Here is a 20853-nt window from a genome sequence, read left to right as displayed (position 1 = left end):
TATGTATACATATACATTTAATGGGCCAACCTATAGTTCCAGAAAAAAGTTTGATAACTATGAATATTGTAATACACTAGATGATAAAGCCATATCATTTTCAAAAAATATAGGTAGGCAGAAGCTTTCAAAGCATTTTTTGGAATTTTTCCTTAGAATGTGACTAAATCGCCTTGCACAAAATTATGGTGACAAGTTTCAATGCAGCAATCTACTCTGCCTAGCAAAGATGTCCAGTAATGTAAGCTTCTGTGCCAGCTATGAATTAGCCCTAAGTAAGAATAGCCTCTAGTGAATCAAGCCAATCGCATATTTTGTTTATATTCACTTTTCTACTTTATAGCTACTGTAGTGAAAATCTATTCTCCTTGGTACAAACATACTTTAAAGTCATATAAAATGACAAGTTATATGGCAGTTAATCCACAGAGTTTTAAATTACAAACTGTGAGAACTAGCATGTGGCAAAATTTCTATGCTCAGTAAACTTTTTAAGTCACATGAGAAATTTAAAAAAGAATCTGGCATATGGCAAATGCTCAAGTATTTTTCAATAGCGGAAGTCATCATTATAGTAGCTGTTGTTGTTGTTATTACTACTAATATTATTAGTATTATATAAATACAGTTTTGGCCATAAAGTGATTATAAATGAGTCTATGATTCCTTGGATTGACCTCAAGAAGTTTATAGCTATTCTAATCTTTTGCTCATACTTTTTTAGTCCTTAATTCAAAAAACTTTTTACTTAGAATTTGTGAAGGGAGTGAAATGATGACAAAGTCACTTTCTGGATTAAGAATTTGAGTGCTACACCCATGCTGCTGTGGGTAGCCTGCATATAATATAAGATATGGAAAGACCTTGTTCTTGTGCTCCTACCTTTTATGTTCTAGTTATTTTTGCTGTTTTCTGCTGCCATGAACTTGCCCCCTGCCATGTGCCACTCTGCTTGGAGCCAGCTGATTATGGACTGAAGGCTGTACAATATGTGAGCTAAATAAACATTTACATATGTAATTATAATTATGGGTATTGAGTATTCTGTCTCAGAAACTGGAGAGTAGTAACCAAGATTGAATTTAGTGCCAGGAGTGGGGTTGTTGCTGTGATTATACCTGACCACGTTGTTAAACAGCCTTTAGGAATAGCTTGTAGGAAGCATTTGGAAAGTTTGAGAGATGTCACCTGAAAGAGTAACATGGGCTCAACTAAAGCTGTTCTGTATGGGAGATTCTAGTCCGAATTTAGAAATCCAGAAAGCTGATAGAAATCCTGTTGATAAAGACCACACTTGGGAAGTTTCTGTTGGGAAGAAGGACTATATTGGCTGTTGGACTCCAAATGATATGTATTATGGCTTGGCAAAATGTTTGCCCGCATTTTTCTTATGCTGAGAGACATTACCCAAGACTGACACTAAGATCAGTGGACTAATTAATCTAGCAGAAGAAATTTCAAGGCTTTCTAACATTGGTGCAATGGAGTGGCTGTTATTGGGGGCTTACTGCAACATTTATATTGCAAATCAAGAGCAAAGTGCCCAGAGAATGATTTAAAATGTAAGTTTCACCAAGAAGGAAGCTTCAGTAAAGCTGTGGGTTGCAAAGATAGAGGTAATATGATCTCTGTTGATGAGAAAGAACAGAATATAAAAGATGCCCTGAGCACATCACAAAAAGTAGCAAGCCTCTAACATTTCAACCTTAGGTCTGAAAAAGTGAAGACTTTACTTTGAGAAAAATCTTGCTCAGCACCAAGATCCAGAATGTTGGCAGCCACACCAGGTCCCAAAATGGTGGCCTAGACAATTTGTTCTTTGAAATTGGATTCAGAGTACTCAGTGATCCAAGGCCTTGACTCCTTCATCCAAAGAATGAGAAAGCCTGATTACTGCTCCAGCTGACTATAAAACTTAGCATCATCCACATGATGTTGCTTTTAGGTGTACAGAGAATAAAAGTTCTGAGGATAAAGAGGTTTCCACCCAGACTTCAGAAGGAAACCTTAGAGACCAGATAGTGTACCCCTTAGATGGCAATGTGTGAAACTGTGACTGAGAAGCTAAAGGTCTAGTAGAGACAACAAAAGGTTGCAAAAAACAGGAACATAGATCATGTAAGTAAAGTTGCAAGGAATGAGCAAAACAGGCCTCTGAAAGAAGCCATGGGAGACACAACCACTGTAAGTGCCGTAAGGCTAGAGCCACATAAGCCCTTTGAAGATCACAATTTAATACTTAAGCTTCAGATGTTCCACATGAAATTATAGAACATGTTTGCCCAGTTGAATTTTGGACTTCCTTTTCGTGCTTTATAGCTCCCTATTTGTAACTTTGGGGGTGAGAGTGTTTATGTTGTACCACTGAATTTGGGAAATGTTTAATTTTTTTTTATTTGTATGGGAACTCACCATTAAGAGTCTGCCTTACATCTTCCAGGAGATTTGAAACTTGGACTTCTCAGGAGTACTGAAACTGTTAGCAATTTGTCAACTCTTAGAGATGGACTAAATGTCTTTTGCACAAAGGGATGTGTGTGAGTCTTTGGGCAGCCAGGGGTGAAATGTTATGGTTTGAGTCTAGGTGTCTTGCCTAAGGCCTCATGGTGTTATGGGGCAGGCTTCTAGAGTTGGTGATGATTCAATGCAGGGATTATGGATGGGAATGTTATACCCACTCTGGGGCTGATAACCTGCATACAATACAAGGAAGGAAAAGAGACTTCTTCTTGAGCTCCTACAATTTTGTTTTGTTGCTTTTGCTATTTTCTGCTGCCAAGAACTGCTACCCTCTGCCATGTGACCTCTGCTTTGGAGCCAGCTGATTATGGAATGAAACCTCCAAAAACTGTGAGCTAACTAAACCTTTGCTTCTTTAATTCTGGGCATTGGGTATTTTGTCTCAGTAATGAGAGAAAAGTAATCAAGACACCAAGCCAAGGAGAAGTAGTTAGCAAAAGAAACAGTGAGAGTGCTGGTGAGAAGCAGAGCACTGATACTCAATGGAATGAAGCTAAACTGGGATTTGGTAGTGACACTAAAGCAGTTTAAGAATTGCAATTCTGGGGCTGGGGAAATAGCTCAGTAGAATAAGCACTTGCCAAGAGCTTGAGTTCAATCCCCGGTTCTGCCAAAAAAAAAAAAAAAAAGAAAGAAGAATTGCAGTTCTAGGGGAGGAGTGCTAGAGACCAATCACAGGGAGTGGGACTGGAATGAGGAGTGGGATGGGAATGGCTTGTCTGTAATTGTTACAGGAAGCTGAAACTGAAGAGAATCAGAGCCAGACTTCAAGCAGATGTCCTACCTGGAGCTGGAGAAGTACCAGCTCTTTCACATATCAGAATATCCATACTTTGGTAAAGAGTAATGTTACTGTTTTTATTTTCTCAGTGCAGATATTATTTACTGTGACTTTATTTAAAAGTATGATGCTTCATATTTTTAAACTGCAGAAAGGACAGGAAGCATTTCCTTGGAGATCTAAACTAGGCTACTGTTAAGCTGCACTCTTTGGCCCTTTCCTTGATGTCTAGTTTTGCATTCAATAAGCTTCGGTTTTTACTTGTGCACTTACTATTATAAAATGTTGTGTAGCAGCATCTCTGAAAGATTTTCTTATGAGATTATAAATTTATTAACTTTTCTTTTTAAAAATATTTAAATTTATTATATATGATACATGAAAATAAAAAAAATTGTGCATATTTTTAGGTACCATGGGACATTTCTATATGTGTTTACATTATGTAATTGTGAAATTACCTTACACATATGCCTTTAAATAACCATTTCTATGGTGAAAGCATTCAGATGCCATTTTGCTGCCTTTTTGAAATATAGAGCATGCTAATGTTACCCGTTTTCATTCAGTCGTGCAACAGCACAGCAAATCTTCTGATTCTTAGCTAGATCACAGGGATAGATCAACTGATCTATCCCTCTGTCCCTAACAACTTCCTACCTTGCCCTGGCTCTCATAACCACTATTTTACTCTCAATTTCTATTACATCAGTTTTCTAAAAATTCCCCATATGATTAAAATCATGTGGTAGTTGGCATTTTGAGCCTGACTTATTTTATTTAACATAATGGTCTTCAGTTGGACCACATAGTCAGAAATGACAAGTTGTCATTTCATTTTAGGACTCAATGGTATTCTATTTTCATCAGTTGCTGGACACTTCAAATCTTTCTATTTCTTGTCTCTAGGGAAAAGTACAGTGATAAACACAGGCATTCAGAATTCATTTCCTTTTGCTGTACATCCAGAAGTAGAACTGCTGGATCATATAGGAGGTCTAATTTTAATCTTTTCATGGAACTTTCCTATGGATTTTGATAGTGACTGTACTAATTTCCTTCAATGGAACTTTAAGTATTCTCTTTTCTCCTCCACCTTGCCAGCACTTGCTATCCTTAGGCTTTTTTATACCAGTCATTCTTCCTGGGGGGAGGTGATATATCATTGACATTCTGATTTGGCTTTTCCTGTTAAAGCTGGTCATGAACATTTTTTCATATACTTGTTGACTAGATATTTTATTTTGAGATGTATTTTCTAGGCTTTTACTCAGTTTAAATCAGATTTTTCTTTGTTTGCTTTTTTTTGAGATTGCAATATTCTGTATCAATTCCCTGTCAGAAATATACTTTGCAATTTTTTTATGTGTTCTGTACTTTGTTTCTCAATTCTGCTGAATGTTTCTCATTTTGAAGAAAAGCTTTTCTATTTGATTTAATCCCTTTTGCCTATGTTTGTATTTGTTTCCTATGCTTTGAGAGCCTTTTCAAAAACAAAACTATCTATCTACAGTCTCTCATTCTTAAGTATTTCCCCTCTATGTCTTCTTGTAGTTTCAAACTTTCAGTTAGAATTTAGCCTATTTTTTTTTTGGGGGGGGTTGTAATTGAAGAGAGGAAAAGATCCAATTTGATTCTTGTCTTGCATGTGTATGTACAATTTCCACAATAAAATTTGTTGAAAAACTCTTCTCCCCAATAAAATGATTAACACCTTAGTAATAACTCTTAGTGGTGCGTGTCTATAATTGCAGCAATCTGAGAGTCTGAGGCAGGAGGCTTGGAAGTTCAAGGTCCAGCTTGATAGCTTAGTGACTCAGCAAGACCCTATGTCAAAATAAAAATAAAGAAGGATTGGAGGTGCAGCTCATTGTGAAAGCCATCCAGGCTGAATAAAAACCATTTAGCTCCATTTATATGATTTATCTCATGGCCTCCATATCTGCTTTTGTGCATATTGTGATGTTTTGATGGATGACTACAGTCTTGTAGAATCTTTTGAAATCAAGTGGTGTGTGGTCTGTTGCTTTTATTCTTTTTGCTCAAAATTATTTTGCCCATTTTGTGTTTGTGTGTGTGCATGATTTCTATCACATTTTAGGGTAGCTTTTTATAATTTGTAAGAAAGGTATTGGTATATGATAGTGAGTAGCTCAATGCCTGTCTGGTATTTGGCAGTGATTACATTGTATTTATGTATTACTTTGGGAGCATCTATTAAAATTTATTCATTGTTTAGCTATCAATATGCCTTCCCCAGTGCATGAAAAAATTAAAAAATAAAGATACAAAGTTAAAATATATGATAAATTTTCAAATATTGTGGAAGAAAAAGACATAATTTACTATTCAGGTAAGGTCATTTCCTCTAAGCACCTCTTTGTGGCAGACTTTGTATTATATCTTTCAATAAATATATGGTGTGAAAATTGTTATCTGAAAGAATATATGGAAAATAGTGGCTGATATAAAGACATAGTTATCTATTTATTTAAGGCATCTTTATTGAGTCCCTGTTATATTCCAGAAAATACACTAGGTTATGATGCAAGCAGGTAAGTCTAAGCTTTGGATATTAAGATTTCTTTTGTTAACTAGGAATCAATTACCAAGGCTGAGTTTCTTTGTCTGTCACTATAATATGTTTTTAAGTCACTTAATTTTGTTGACCATAATGTGTTTGCAGTTCAAGTGAATAAATATTTATGATTCAACTAATCTGAACAAGTCAAATTGCATTTGTATGAAAGTAATGTGATTCCATTACGCTATATAAATTATTTTATTTTTAAACTCTGGTCAGTGACATCCAGAGAGGTGTTGCTACAGAAGTGTTATTTAAATTGTCAGTGAGATATCCCCTTTTGTACAAGAGAAACAACATACTTTATTGAAAATAAAACAGAGCTTAAATTCAGGAAATGTGCTCTTTTTGGACATTTGTACCTTGATGACCATTTCTGTTAGGGAACCATAATTTCTCATGTATCAAATAGAGTAATAAGAGTAGCTTTACTATATATCTCACCATGAAGCAAAATATTTGAAAGGCATTTAAGGCTTCAAAACAGCTAAAAAGATGTGAAACTTTGTCATTATTGACACAAATTTTAGGGTTTGTTTTTTATTATTTGTATGACACCCATGTTGGTCACCTTCTTGTATCCAGGTGAAACTGTCTGATGCCTTCAACATCAAGAATAAAACTCTCATTTTGGTTGACAGTTTCAGAGGTCTTAGTCCATGATTGGCTGGCTCCAAGGTAGACACAGTAAGACAAAGGGACACTACTCTGCTATAAAACAGGATAAATTTGAGTTATTTGTAGGAAAACACATGCCTTTTAAGAATATAATCATAAGTGAAATAAATTATACAAATAGGCCCAAATATATAATGACTTCATTTATGTGAGATATTCAAAATAAACAAATCAAATAGCAAAATAAAAGATGGATAATAGGAAAGGGACATAAATGTTTTGCAAATGAGAAGAGAACAAAGACATAGAGGAAGAGAATGGAGGGGGAGGCAGATGGAACATAAAAAGACTAAAAATGTGTCACACACATATAACAACTCCTGCCAAGAATGTAATCATTATTTGCTGCAGACATGTACTAATTAAAATAAAAATTGAAAGGGGTAGTGAAATGGTGGAAAAACACTGCCCAGCCTGTGGAAACTAGGAAACAGAGAAAGAAAGGAGGACATGGGAAAGAATACACCCTTCTAAACCATGTCCCCAGTGCCTCACCTTCAACCAAGTACACTCCCAAAAAGCACATTAACCTGTCAGCTCACCAGTGGATTGGCTCCCTGATGAAAACAGAGCCTGCGTGATCCAACACCTTCTAACACTCCACTCTCAGACACATGGGACTTCTGATGGACATTTTAGTTGTAAACCAACTAATATTATGTCACTTTTATACTGTTTAACTGCTTTATTTGTTTTTAATGTATTTAGTACAGGGTCTACAGGGTCTGACTATACTAGTAGTGATTCTCCTGTTTTCAGCCTCCCAAGCACTGGGATTACAGGTGTACTCCACGACGCCAAGACCCACCAGTTTAATTTGGTATATGTGGTATGGGAGAATTTAGCTGCCCTAAAAATGTCTAGAGCATGACCTTGACAAAAATAATAATAATGAGGGAATTGAATTTGAAAATATAACAAATTTTACTCAAGACTGGGGAGTAAATGTTAGTAAATATTTTAAAATAATGCTACTTTCATCACCCTTTTCAGTTTTGATTCAAAAATGTTTGTTTTTCAAAGTTGATAAGTTAGTTTATGTATTCTTTTTAAATATATAATGGGTGAATGTGATGAACAATTTTATAAATTAGATTTTATTAAAATGATTCATTATAATTAAATCATTAAATTTAGCATATCTGAGAGAAGTAATAGATAATACAGAAATAATTAAAAAATGCCTAGTATCTACTGATATATATTTTTTAAATATTATTGAGAAACATATAGCAATGAGACAGTTTCAAAACCGATTCCTAGCAAAGTTTCAATAATAAATACATTGCATATTGTTGTCTTAGTGGTAATTAATTGTATAAGATGCAGACATGATATCCTGTCAACAAACACTATTAGAACAGATCTATTCACAGAATTAAGAAAATTCAGTTGTATATCTATCCTGTTTTGAATATACAGATACAAAATGGTCATTCATTTATATCTCTTTTTTGTTTAGTTTTGTCAGAGAAGGTGTATTCCATTGCCATTTAAATATTGTAGTTGTGTGTTTTCAGCAAAATATTCCAATATAATCCAGTAGTCTATAACACTAGTGGGTTTTCCATAGGACTGGTAAGGTCAGAAGTTGTTGGCTTCAGCCTTTTACAGCTTAGTATTTTATTATGGCTTTACTTTTTATAATTCATTTTTATACATTTCTGCTGGGTGGCTAAGACCAAGATAAAGCAATACCTATATAGCAAGAAATGTAATTTTTGTATTTGCCAAGGTCAGTCAAATCTCCTCAGGATTTATCCTGAAACCCTATCCCACGGTTTGTAGATCCTTTGTCAGTTTCAGCCATGTGGATGAGTCACAGCCATTGCTTGACCAGTTTGCTCTCTGTGGAAGCCTGAGAGAATGTTTTCTCTCCAGGTGACTCTCCTTTGGCACACTCTACATCATTGATCACTTTCCTCTGTCGCCCCATAATCTCCTTGGTCAGAAAATTTGGGAACTGAGTTACTTGATGTTATAATGTTTCCTTTATTATACTTTTTTTTTTTTAAACAAACATTTACTTGAGAGACAGTATGGCAGTAATTGGTATGACATAACAAGTACTATGTATTTAGAAGACCAGAATTATAGGTATTCCAAGCATCACCTTACTATTACACATTGCACATCACACATTGCACTTCCTTTAAAGAAGAAGTCAAGTACAAAAGGTTCTCTTTTGTCCTGAGTCTTCACTGACCTTGAAAGGCTAGGGCCAAAAAAAATTGGCTGTCCTTGCAGCCCTTCTTTTTTTCTGATTTTTGGTCTGCAAACTGAGGTTGTTCACCATCCAGAAGAGTAGTTTATTATTATTACCCTATAGCATAGGCAGTCAAGCTTAACTTCACTATCTGTCTGAATATAAGAGATCTTAGGCATAACATGGAACAGGTATTTTACATCAAGAATTGATATGTTAAACTTTAATTCCCTACAGAATATGAAGAAAAAAAATTCAGAAAATATTTTAAAAAATAGGAATAAAGAGGTACATATTTTTACACAGGAATTTAGAAATCTATCCATATACAGTATTGTAGCAGAACAGTCCTGTGACTGTTTTTCTTGTCTCTTGTTTTCCTTTATTATCCTTTAAAAAAAAACATTTACTTGAGAGACAGTATGGCAGTAATTGGTCTGACATGACAAGCACTATGTATTTAGAAGACCAGAATTACAGGTATTTCAAGCATCACCCTACCATTACACATTGTTATCTTCAGTGCAGTTGCTTAGTTCACAGGTATCAGCATATATAGTTAGTCAGGGTGAGAATCCTACCAATTAACTGCTAGTTTCAAAAACATAATGAAGATTCTCAGGATCATTGCCTTTCCCATCTTGTGCATATAAATGTATGGCTTTGATCCTGTCATGTTTCTCAGCTTTTCTCCTTGTCCTCTCTTCATTGTCTAATCCTCAAGTTCTCACTTTCCTTTTAATTGTGTTATACCTTTCTATTTGTGTTTCTTCTTTTGAGTTCTTATACTAGGGTGACTAGATATTTACACATGGGGTCTGGTTTATTTCACTTATGAGTATTTCTTTAAGTGGCATCCACTTAAATATGAAGGCTTCAGTTTATAATTATTTATAGCTGAGTAATACTCCATTGTATAAAAATATCACATCTTTTTCAACTGTTCCTCATAAGACAGACATCTTGGTTGTTTCCAAGATTTGGCTATCACAAATTGTGCTACTATAAACATAGGTACACATATAACATTATGATATGATGCTTTCAGTTCCTCTGGGAAAATTCCCAGTAGGGGGATAGCTGGCCGCTGATGTATTTTTAAAGAGGAAGTCAAGTACAAAAAAACATTATTCAGAATATCAACATGACCTAGCTCTAGTTTGACACTTGTGAAAAAAATCTAAATATAGAATGATAAAAATTAATTCTACAGGTATAAAAAATGGAAAGTGGCAGAAAAGATGCTCTGCATGTTAAAAAAAGTAGCTAAAGTTTTCTATGTTTTTGTTTTTGTTTTTGCAGTACCGGGGATTGAACTCAAGTCCCTGGGCTTGCCAGGCAAGTGCTTAGTCTACTGAGTTATCTTCACAGTTCCTAAAAGTAGTTAAAGTTGTGAAATTTTAAAAATTCTCATTTTATTATATCATCATTACTATTGTTCTGCTCTGTGAATAATATTTATGTGAATTTTTATATTTATCTTAATATCATAGTTCTAATAAAATATATTTTATTGTCAGCAGAATTAGGTGACTTAAAAATATATTCTAGTTACAGAAAAGAAATTCAGCCCTGATAATTGATTCCTAGTTAATAAAAGGAATCTTTGTATCCAGCACATAGGCTTATCTGCTTACACACAAACTCGTATACTTTCTTAAACACAACATGGGCTCAGTAACTATTCCTTACATAAATTAGATAAATATGTCTTTATGTCAGCAATCATTTTCCATATTTTCTTTATTAAAACTATGGTAGCTAAGATAAATACAAAATTTCATGCATATATATATATATATTTCACAGAGCAGAACAACAGTAATGATTGTATAATACAATCAGAATTTTTAAAAATTCACAATTTTACCTACTTTTTAACATATACGGAGACTTTTCTAGCACTTTCCATTTTTTTATACCTGTAGAATTAATTTTTTTAATTTTTATTTTAGGGAAGGGTCTACAGTGTGTTCAGGGTCTCACTACTAGATTCAACTCATAGTGATCGGTCTGTTCACAGCCTCCCAAAAGCTGGGATTACAGGCGCATGCCACCATGCCCAGTCACAATTGCCATCTCAGGGCGCCCCGGGGAAAGGGCTGACACAGCAGGCCCAGGAATTGAACCCCTGGCCCCTGCGCCTGCTTGCAGGCATTTTAATCCGCTGAGCTATTTGGCTGGTCCTAGAATTAATTTTTCCAATTAATCAACTTGTGTATGAATTTGGTTTCATTTATATGTTTAATCAGTAATAACATTGTTTATCCTTGAAATATATGCTGGCTGTATTCTAAAATGTGTTCTTCGCTCTTGGATTTCTGGAAATAATTTGTGTTATACTTGATAAGAGTGTCCCTTGGTGCACTTAGTTGTCTCTGAGTAGAGACAACCCACAATAGGAAAAAAACAACCATGCATGTGTGTTTATGTGCATGTGTGTGCAAAGGCAGAACTAGAACCAACTTTGGGAAAACAGACTTTTTTTTTTTTGGCCACCATCATATCCTTCTTCTTTGGGAAGTTGCCACTGCAGAGAAAATATGCTCACATTTCAGAGACTGAGAGATCTCTCCACTGTCTATGATGTGTGATCATTTCAAGTGTTTCAATGTTAGAATTTGTAGGAGTAGGATGCTTACTCACACTTCCAGTGATGGATGAGTTTGGCCGAAAAACCTAACAAAATTAAAACACACCCATTCCTATATCTCCATATTTAGACAGCATTTGCTGGATGAGGGTGTAACTTTCACACGCATGTTGCATATTTTATGAATTCCATCACTCTCCGCATTGCCTGCTGGGAAAGTCTTTAATCAATTTTCCTGACAACAGCTGTCTCTGAACATAACATTCATTCTGGCAGTAAATTATATGCCTAGGGCCACAAATGGGAGACCAAGAATTTAAATTCCTTATTTGCTGAACCAGTTCTGTTTGTTCTTGTTTGCATTTAAAACACAAAAGGCCAAAAAAAAGTAGAGAAGCGGCAATCTGGAGAATCAAAGAAGCAGAAAATAAAATTCTCAACTTTGTTCAATATACTGCTTCAGCAATCTAAATTTGTTTTGAAATAAGGCCATTGAAGTGTTGGTTTTATTTTAATATAATGTGTCCAAATAAGGAAAAGTACTTAATTGTTTTTAAATACATGATCACAGATCATAAATCTACTATCATAAATCTTTTGGCAACAACCAGCTCTTATTTCATAACTCAGGTTTTTTTTTCACTTTTGCAAATAAAGCCAATGCATTAAACATTTTTTCTGTAATACCTTCATAGAATCCAGAAAAGCAGCCTACAGTGAAACCCATAATATTTGCTCAAGAAAACTTACAAATATTTCCAATGTAGGGCAGTTGCCCTAAAAACCTCATATAATTTCAGGTGAAGCTGCCTATCAAATACATACTTAATAAATTAGGGTTTTTTTTCAAATTATGTGGATTTGGAATTTTAGAAGTACAGATTATAGATCTACGGACATAGTACAACAAATTAAACACACAACATTTTGACTGTTGTTTTTTTCCTTGAGGAATATTTCAACAATAGACTTATTTAATACTCTGAAATCTCATTAGATGCATATATCAAGAAAGTATACTGTATGCTTAAAGTTTCAACAAATTATACTTGGCTTCTTACACCATTCTCCCATCACTTCAGTTCCAATGCCTAGCATAAAACCTAGATTTTGGGGTTGAAAATTTGGTATTTATTAAATGAATCTTTGTGATAATCAGAGATTTCTAAGTGTTAAATGCTCAGTTAGTAACTTGATAAGGTTATCCAGGAAGATGCTGTGAGGGAAACCTTTACATTGTCATAGAATCATTAGGTGGTGAGGTGAAGATTCACATTTAAACACTTTTGCAGAGCACTATTTATCAGAACAGAAAATCACCTTGCAAAATAATACTGTAATAAATTGAGAGTTTTTTTATTATAGTTACTCACCTTTCAAATATTTGTAAATAAGAAAATACTTTTTGTGAATTTTCTAGTTACTTTTAGGTAAGTTGAAAACATAACCAATGAATACCACATTTTAATTTATTGTTTATTGTTATTAAAGAATATCTGAGATTAGATAACTTAGAATGAGAATAAAGTTACATTCTCAGCACCGGAACACATTATTTGACACTCACAGTGTTAAGAAGCAAAGTATTCTGGTTGACATTTGTAGTACACAATCGTCCACCTCCAAGGCAGAAAGCCAAGGGAAGATGGAAGGGCCAGGTGTCTAGCAAAGAGAAAGCATGAGTGCTTGGAGCAAGGAGAGATGGCAGCAGGAGAAATGGGAAACAGACCTAACCAGGTCATGCCCCAGTGGCCATATGCTCAGACCTGACCCTGCCACCTAAGGTCAAATCAGTTGTGATGCCACCCCGCAATTCAGCCACCTTCCAGAGGCACCATACATGAGCACAAGACTGTGGAAGACTTGGGTATGAACATAACATGGCTTAAAGGTTTTTCTCCTGGCACTGCTACATTAACAATCAAATTTTAGGTTAACTTTTGAGAAGAAAAAAAACACGCCCTAACTCTAACACTCCAAAGTGTTATACTCACTGCAACTTCAAATGAGTCCAAATATGAGTTATTTAGATATTTTCCCTCATTCTGGTATGGGGAACTGAGGACTGAGAACTTGTCGTAATGACCACATGACCAGAGGCCAGAATACATACTAGAGCTCAGAGCTCTTGGATACAACCTCCATCATGCCATCTTAATATATGCTGTTAGTGGACAAATGAAATTTAAAAAAATAAAGCCTCCATTGATTTCAGTGTATCTGTGATTGTCATCATCATAATAATAAACTTCCAAAACTTTAAGTCAATTTTCTTTCTTTTTTATTTTTTTTTCTGCATTTTTAAGAAAGGGTTTATAGGGTCTTCAGGATCTCACTACTCTTAGTGATCCACCTGTTTACAGCCTCCCAAGAACTGGGATTACAGGTGTGCACCCCCACACCCAGTCTCTTTTGCAGTCTCCTCACACACCAGGGGCAGGCCCAGCCAGGCCCGGCAGGCCCACGGATCGAACCCCTGGCTGAACTATTTGGCTAAGTCAGTTTTCAAAATAAAATAAATAGAGCTTTTTAGATGACTATTACCAAATTGATTCCCTCTTTTTCTGCACACTACTAAGCATTGCCAGTAGTAAAATACTAATGCACTATACAATCTGTGGAGCTCTGCCTTCTATTTTCAGACCCAATCAACTATGTCTCTAATTTTGTAACCATGTAGCCCACCCTGAATTGCACTTGCAAGCTGCATGCATTTATAATATGGAAACTACCAGGAATGAAATAAACCTTTGAAAGTGGGTAGAAGGCCCAAGAATGAAAAGTGAAATCTCTTTGACAAGCAGCTTCAGAAGCTGCTCACAGTCCTGTACAGTCCCTTTTTTCATGCTTGTGCACACTGGGGCTTTGCATGACACACCAAGTAAAACTTAGTAGCTGCTGCTGAGTACAAGGCACTCACAGTTTTTCAAGAAAGCTGGAAAGAAAATGAACAAACTTTCCTAATGCTGACATTTCAGTCTGAAATTATGGGCTTGCAGTGTTGGATAGAGGAAAAAAGAGAACTTCTGTGGAGGTGTGCTCCTCAACTTCTGACACTGCGTGCTTCTCATTTCCTACGACAATGGCATAAATAGTGTGCAAAATATTTTGTAAACTGAAAAAAATGAAGACTTCATTTAATGCTGTGCCTTACAAACTAAAAATATAAATAAATAAATAGCTAGGATACAGGAAGAGGGATCTATATAGCAATAGTTTTGTGTACTTCATGTATTCCAGTTCTGATCAGTAAAATATTTCAAATTAAAGCAATTGCTCATCATTTAAGTAGAAGTTTAAGACTGTTAAAAAGCTTGACATCATTATTTAATTTGGAGTTTTACTCTTCTAATTATGATCAGTAATTTCAGATGACTGGTTAGGTTCTCTATAAGTTGGTCTACAAATTAATAACAACATGAAAATTATCTTAATAAATTATTTTAGTGGAGATATTTGTCAATGGAATATGTAGTAATCTAGCATGTATTTGTTATTTCTAAGGATTTTGTTGAATCATATAGAGGAAAACACTAGAGAATACTTATCTTATAGCTAAAACATGTTTTAGAAAAATATGACTATAATTACCCCAAATTTAAAAATACACTACAGTTCTTACCCACACCCCACAATACATGGTTATGTTATATGTGAAATAAAGAATTCTTTCTCCTACTTCCAGTAACAAACTCCACCTCAGTCTCAGCCCAGAACAGACCTGCCTTATACTAAATAAAAATTATGGCACTTCACACTAATGTGAGAATTCAGTGTTGGGTTTGGCCAAACTCTGATATAGCTTATAGAGATTATTTTCTTAGCAATCTTCAATTATGCATTCAAAACATGAAAAAATTATAGCATCTTTGTAGCTGGTAGGATATACATGTAAATGCATAAAGAAAAATACCGTATAAAATTGTGCTTTATGTCCAACTGTGAATTAGTACAAAACAGGTTTGTAATCTGCCTATCTAGGTAAGGTCTAAGTCATTCTCTGTTGATATTAACAAGGTTACTTGGGGGTTATTTTAAAATACAACCCAAACAAAAGATAAAACTACAAATGTAAAAGATAAAAAATTAAAACCACATATGTATGCTTAAACTATTTTTAGAACTTACACTAAATATCATTTGTAAGCAAGTACAAAGAACAGCCAGTATCATTATTCCAACGTCAAAAGGTAGTATAAGTCAGAGTAGCCTTGTGTTTTGACTTGCTATAAATGTCTAGGAAGGTCCAAGCCTGTGGCTCAGGGCCATACCTGTGCTTAGCCTATGCGAGGACCTGGGTTCAATTCACTTCCCACAAGCCAAGCAACAACAACTACCAATGACAAAAAGGAAGATGGCTCCTATCCATCAGGGAAAGTCATAGATTTTAAAGATCTCATCTTTGGGTGTAGAGGCCACACTGCCTAGAGACAGGCTGGAAAGGACTCAGTCAACAAACAAGAGCCATCTACAATGGTCTAATTATGTGAGCTAAAGGGGAAGCTGATTAATTCTCAGTGACAATTAAAGTTATCACAAAGAAAAATATGAATTATTTATGCTCAAGTAGACTGAATTGTAAGCCACATTCTAATCAGCAGGCTGCTTGTGAACCAGTTATTCTGTCTTAATGGCACCCCAGAGACATGCTTTTTTTTATTGGTACATTTTAGATATGCATAAGGATCAAATTTGACAAATGGAATTTGTATCTGTACATGCTATATCTTCCTTTTTCCATTCTCTTCCCCTTCTTTCAATCCCTTTTTCCCTTCCTTATTTATAAAAGTTTTACTTCCACGTTTTCCTTCTATTTTATTTTTTCTTATCCCTTCCTTCCTTTCCGCCCACCTTCCCCTGTTGCACATATCATTTTAACATTTTCTTGTCATTTTCCATTATCTTTTATATGTTTTGCTCCTTATTTACACTTTTGGGTTTTCACGCCACCAATACAACGTAGTTGGCATATATGTGTGTCCTATTTCTTTCACTTGGAAATATGAGCACACAGTGCATCTATTTGTCTAAAATGTCTCAAGCATATCCTTTATGGCGCAGTGGTACTCTGTTGTATAAAAAGAACACATCCCTTTGGCCATTCATCATCTGATGGGCATTTGGCTGGCTTCCAAGTTGTAGCTATTATAAACTACTGCTATAAACATGGGTGTGCTTATATCACTGTGATGTGATACCTTTTATTCTTTTGGGTAGTGTTATGGTTTTTGTCTAGTTGTCCCCCCAAAGCCTCATGCAGTCATTGGGGCAGGCTTCTAGAGGTTGCGATTAATTCATGATCCAATGCTGGGATTATGGTATGAACACTACACCTGCTCTGGGGTGGATAGCCTGTATACAGTTGTTAGCTGGCATTGCCCCAGCCACTGCTCCTCCCTTTGCTCGTTGCTGTTTTCCACTGAACTGCTGCCCTCTTCCATATGCCACTCTGCCTTGGAGCCAGCCAAGTAAAGATTGAAATCTCCACAATCTTTGAGCTAAATAAACCTTTCCTTCCTTAATTTTGGGTGTTCAGTATTTGTCCCAGCAACAAGAGAAAAATAATCAAAACAGGAAGATACTAAAAGATAACAAAGGGGAATCGCTGGGTTGAATGAGACCTCTAGTTTTAGGCTTTTGAGTAATCTCTACACAGATTTCCATAGTAGTTGGCACCAGTCTACATTTTGCTGTGGACAAGTGTTTCTTTTTCCCCATAGCCCACCAGCATTTGTTATTGGTTAATAAATAGCCATTCTTACTATACTGAGATAATATCTCAGTGTTGTTTTAATTTGTAACTTTCAAATGACCAGTGATTTTTTCATTTATTTATTTTGCACTTTTAGTCTTTATTTCAGAAATCGATTTTTTAATTGGATCTTTAAATTTTGGGGTTCTGAGTTGTTTTATTTTAGTTCATTATGTATTCTAGATATCAGTTCTTTATTTGTGGAACAACTGGGAAAATTTTTTCACATTGTGTGGGCTGTATGTTCACTCTGTTGGTTTCTTTGGCTATGAAAAAGCTTTTCAATAAGATCAGTTCCCAGTTGGTGATATTTCTTGTGCAACTGGGTGTTTGTTCATAAAGTCTTTGCCTACACCAATGTCTCTGAGATTTCTACCTATTCTCTTTCTAGCAGTTGTATAGTTTCTACTTAATATTTTGATCTTTGACCCATTTTGACTTTAGTGTATTATCATGGACATGGCTGTAGTTGTATTCTTTAATTTGTGCAAAATGAATTTTTCTAGCACAAGATATTAAGAAATATATATATTTTTTCTATTAAAGGTGTTTGGCTACTTTGTTGAAAGGAAGGTGGCTGAGTGTATATGGAATTTTTTCCTACATTTCTTCATCTGTTCCATTGATCCCCAACTCTGTTTTTGTGCTTGTTTGTTTGTTTTTGCCAATACCATGTTGCTTTTATCACAGTTGCTTTCTAATATAATTTCACATGGCAGATTGTGATGTTTCCTGCTTTGCCTTTTCTATCTGTCCTTATCCTGTTTTTTCTTTTTTTTTTAAATCTTTCATCCTATTTGATCTTATTAGAATACAGATCCTTAAAGTAGGTGTCAGTGATACTATGGATTTTTGCAGGATATCTTGTGATTTCTACCTATATGAATTGAAGTTTTTTCTTTCCATTTTTTTGATAAGTTTAATGTTTTGGGTTGTGTCTACATGTCCCTCAAAGCTTCATACAGTCATGGGAGGTAGGATTTTTTTTTTTTTGCTCTGTATGTATTAGATTTTTAAAATTCATTTCAATGGGGAAAAAAGATAAAATAGCAATGAAACAGTTCCAAAATATGTTAGTAGGACAGTTACAATAATTAATACATTGCATTTTCTTGTCTTCATAGTAGTCATTCAGAGAACAAGATGTAGACATGATATCTTGTCTAAACAATATTAGCACAAAACTTTCTCCTCAATAAACTAAGAGAAAGTAGCTGTATGTCTATCCCAACTACCTTGTCTGTACATATATTTTTTCACAACAAAACAATATTTTATTTATACTTTTTCAAAGTTTGTAACATGTGACACAAGGTTTCTTAATTACTAATATCTGAATTTAACCAGATAGAAAAAGTTACATTTTTAGTTATATAGGTCTTGTTTAACTTGGTCTTAGCCATCTAGCAGCAAAGTATAACCACGAGGTATAACAAATAAAGCTGTATTAATATGCTGAGGTGTAAAAGACTCAAGTCAACAACTTCTGACATTTGCCAAATGTGATGATAACTCACTACTATTATGGACTATTGGTCTATATTGGGTTATTTTGCTGAATTCAAGTACCTACAGTCTTTGGAGTGACATCAAGTATGAAAAGGTCCTTTAAAGACTTCTCCAAAGACAGATTCTTAGGGTTGGTCAAATAATTCAGCAGATTAAAGTGCCTGCAAGCAGGCACAGGGGCCAGGAGTTTGATCCTGGGGCCTGCTGTGCTCGCACCACACCCGGGCCATGCTGAGACAGCAATTGAGACTGGGTATGGCAGCACATGCCTGTAATCCCACCTCTTGGGATGCTGTAAACAGGAGAATCACTACAAATCCAATCTAGTAGTGAGACCCTGAACACCCTGTAGACCCACCCACCCCCCTCCCCCTCAAAAAATATTACAGCTTCTCTAACTGCAATGGAACACACAAAACAACAAATGTGGATATATTGGGAGTCATGGAAGGTAAGAAGTCGATCAAACAAGCTACCTTGGTCCTGAGATAAACATTCTGTCTGTGGGTAGGATTTTAGAGTTTGGTAAATCTAGAATTTCTGATTGATTCATGTTATAAAGCTGGGATTAAGTGTGTGAATGCTATACCTACCCTATGGCAGGAATGTTGCTTACAATTTAGGTAACAGGAGGAGGCCTATTTCCTTTTCCTCCCTTGCTTGTTTGTGTTTGCTTCTGCCACGAACTGTGACTCCTCTGCCATTTTCCACCCTGCCTTGGTACCAGCCAATTATGGACTTAAACTGTGAGCAAAATAAACCTTTTCCCCATGCTTGCCAGGTAATTTGTCTCAGAAAAAAAAAGTAACTAAGGCATTTGGATAGGCATTTGTCAAATTTTTAATCTTTCAAAGAACAATTTTTTAACTCATTGATTCTTTATATTGTTTTTGCAGTCTCTATTGCATTGAGTTCTAATGTGACTTTACAATTTTATCATCCCTCATATGAGCTTTGTGCCTGACTAGCTTTTCTTTATCTACAAGTGTGACATTCAAATTTATGTTATTTGACCTCCATCTGCTTTTCTGATATGGAAATTTACCACTAAAACTTTTTCTTCTTAGACAGCTTTCACTTTCTTCTTTAAGCTCTGGTATGCTGTAATGGCATTATCATTTAATTATATAAAATGTCTGGTTTATATTTCATTTCATATGTGACCCACTGATTGTTCAGGAGGGTGTTATTTAACTTCCATTAGTTCATGAAGTTCTTGAGGTATTTTGTGAGTTGGCAGAGTGGCGAACAGTAGAGAAAAAGCTCTGTGATATTTAGTTTTATGGATCCTTGAATATAGTAATGTGAGGAAGAGTGAAGGAGGGAAGTGGGTGCCCATGACCTGGAAAGGATTTCAAGTGAGAATTGAAGTCCATGGTGAGAGCCTACGCACAGGAATGCAGAAGAATGAGGTGGCATGCAGTGCTTTCTCCCTGAGCCCTGACTCATTTCTTAGGAACAGGAACCTGAGCCTGCAGATATATGGTGACTGCGGGCACCCCCAGGGGCCTCTGCTGAGAAATACAGTGGACCAGAATTTATTTTAATTTAGACATCTCCTGTGGCAAGGCCTGTTGGTATCCATTGTGAAAATGGGAAAATTGAGTTCAAATCTCACAGTAACTGCTGGCTCCATCTAGCTGCTTCAAATTTCAAGATAAATCAGAAACGAGTTCAACTGGCAGGAGGTCAAGGAGTATAATTCAAACCATCAGGAGGCACATGGAGTGTAGCTGGCTGCAAATTGAGTTCCAGTCTCATAGCTACAAACAGCCTGGACTTCAGTGAGAGTAAGATTGCAGGCTTGCTGCATTTATTCACTAACCAGCCACAAAGCTACAACTGGCTTATAAGGATCAATCAACACATATCTTGGCTCTATCTGCCAAATTTGTCTAATAGTAACAGCAGAGACACACCTAGAGGTAGACATTTTTTTTTTCTTATTTTTTTCTTTTTTGCTCTCTTTTCTTGTTTGTAGTTTTGGTTTTGTTTTGCTTTCTTTACATTTTTCCTGATTGTTTGTTCTTATTTTTATATAAGAATTTTTTATTATTCTTCTCATGTTTTTCTTCATGATTCTTCCTTTCTTCTTTCCCTGCTATCTGCTTCACAAAGTACTCAGAGTTTACATATCCTTTCTTTGTCATTTAGCCTTGCTTGTAACCACTTCTTCTTCTTCTTCTTCTTCTTCTTCTTCTTCTTCTTCTTCTTCTTCTTCTTCTTCTTC

General features: G+C 35.4%; 1 protein-coding gene across 1 annotated transcript in view; it reads left to right on the top strand.

Moving 5' to 3' along the window:
- Mmp16 (matrix metallopeptidase 16) overlaps positions 1–20853 on the top strand; it is a 280573-nt gene that overhangs the window by 208908 nt on the left and 50812 nt on the right. The window lies entirely within an intron of this gene.

Source organism: Octodon degus, unplaced genomic scaffold, assembly GCF_000260255.1.
Source record: "Octodon degus isolate 3935 unplaced genomic scaffold, OctDeg1.0 scaffold00294, whole genome shotgun sequence".
NCBI classification, from domain to species: domain Eukaryota; kingdom Metazoa; phylum Chordata; class Mammalia; order Rodentia; family Octodontidae; genus Octodon; species Octodon degus.
The sequence above is the reverse complement of the archived record's forward strand: the minus strand, read 5'-3'. Positions and strand labels throughout refer to the sequence as shown.